The following is a 2,018-nucleotide window of genomic DNA, read 5'->3' as shown; positions in this document are numbered from 1 at the left end:
AAAGTTTCTGCCACCATTGATAGCAACCGGGCCAGTTTTAGCGTCGCGGTCCGTATTGTTGCATGCCATGAATAAATGACGCTTGTTTTTTTCTTCTGGGAGGCATGGTCAAAGTTTCTGCCACCATTGGCATTGAATAGCATCCGGTGCCAGTGCTATATAAGGGGCCGCTTTCTCCAGGTGTGCCCATTTCTACCTTCAAGTTCAACCTTGAGGAACGACCAGCCACGAATCACTTACAGTTACACGCAAACACCGGACGAACGATCATCTTCCACACAACATCTGAGCAATACCTTGGTGAGTGGAATCATCTTCTTGTTTTTAACCATTTTTTTTCGTTATCTTTACTGTACTTGATGCATCCTACCAACTTCACTTATTAAATCTACAACCCTCCCTCTGAAAAGATTTACAGTAGGTATTTATTCGCGATCGTTTGAAAGTACTTTCTACCAGAAAGTGGAAAAACGGCATTTAAAATTCAACTATGCGATCTAGGGGCGGTATCGATACAAAAGAAGCTCACGGCGAAAAGGCGCCTAAATTCATACAGTGCGATACGTTGATTTTTCTATTTTTCATTTTGTATCCATTAAAGTTATTGGACTTTATTCAATAGGACTTCCAACCCAATAACTTGCGGGCTATGACATCTTTCATTTTTGAAACATGAAAACTGTGCTTCTAACAGTGACAACAGCAACAAGTTATATTTTATGGAGATGGGAGGGTTTTATTCTGCACAGAGCTAAGCCCAATTTCTTTCTCATAAAATACCCGTACGGATGCATTTTTAACTTATGATATACGTAACAGCCTAGGTTTGTGCATGCCCCAAACTACGCTGCGTATTGAGCCGTACATGCCAGGTCCTCTGAAGGATCAAGTCAGATCGCTCCCGTCACTATTCTTGTACGTCGCCAAGTTCTGTAACCTCCGTTACCGCGCTCAAGTAAGACAGTGGGGAAGTTTAGCTAGAGTCACATATAAGACAGGGAATTGCCATTTCATAACTTTTTGCAAGTTTTCTTACAAGAGGAAAGGAGTGTGTGCTGTCGTTTTAAGCCACCTTCGATGAACAAAATGTGTTACAGTAATGACTGTAACCTCCGTTACCGTTGTTTATTACTTTCAGTGTTATTTACTTCATCTGGTACATAAAAAAAGTTGACCAGTTTTTAAATGCCCGTACGTATGCTACCTTGCTCCTAAAAGATGAAGCTAAAATCTGTAGATTTTTATGAGAAAAACAACAAGAAAAACGTTCGTGCTGTAACCTCCGTAATTACCGGTAACGGTACCCTGGATGCAAAACTAGTATCGGGCCGTTAGCCCTTTTTCTTCGGCAGCCAAGAGCCTTTCGCCCGCCTATTTAAGTTGAGCCCGAGGGGGTTGTCCGTTTGTAGGGCCAGCCAAACTCCCCCTAGCCTGGGCTAGACTTCCCCGTAGCGGTACATGTAAAAAAAAGAACAAACAGTCGCTTCATCAATTCGACTGTTTGTTCTTTTTTTTTTACATGTATTCTTGGTTAGTGTTTTGCATTGTTTAGTAATATTAGTTTTATTGGTATAAGCGGCGGCGCCAACATAAGTTACCTAACTTGAGCCCGCCGTCACTTTATCCTGTATCCTTATTTCGTTTCTTGTATGCTGAATAAATAACGACCGAAGCAGGATTGGCCGCGCTGCGTCGTATTTTGTTCTACCGATCCGTAAAAAAGAATTTACAACCCCAAAATCGAGAACACCGCCGTCTGTTTTGATCTGTGGATCCGAAAAAAAACCCTGGCGACTTCACGATCTCAAAAACCAACGCAGGGCTCGGGCTAGGAGCGCATGGCGACATATTTTGTTTTGCCGATCTGAAAAAATGACGACTCCTCAATCTAAATCCAACAACCAACGCGTGGTTGACCACTCGTCGCAATACTTTGTTCTGCCGACCCGCAAAGAACTAAGTAAACCAGTCCACAATCTGAACAACCAACGCCACAGGACTGAGTAAAAGAATAGAGG

At 42.6% G+C, this 2,018-nt stretch overlaps 1 protein-coding gene across 2 annotated transcripts in view; it reads left to right on the top strand.

The window, feature by feature from the left end:
• Nucleotides 1-56: 56 nt before the first annotated feature.
• Nucleotides 57-2,018, top strand: part of LOC109488316 — a 19,855-nt gene continuing 17,893 nt past the window's right edge. For both annotated transcript variants that reach the window (XM_019792515.1, XM_019792514.1), the window contains exon 1: nucleotides 57-300. The gene's annotated coding sequence lies outside the window, so the exon portion shown is untranslated. The remainder of the gene's footprint in view (nucleotides 301-2,018) is intronic.

This window comes from Branchiostoma belcheri, unplaced genomic scaffold, assembly GCF_001625305.1.
Source record: "Branchiostoma belcheri isolate BF01 breed outbred unplaced genomic scaffold, Haploidv18h27 scaffold93, whole genome shotgun sequence".
In the NCBI taxonomy this organism is placed as follows: Eukaryota; Metazoa; Chordata; class Leptocardii; order Amphioxiformes; family Branchiostomatidae; genus Branchiostoma; species Branchiostoma belcheri.
This window is presented reverse-complemented; position numbering and strand designations above follow the sequence as displayed.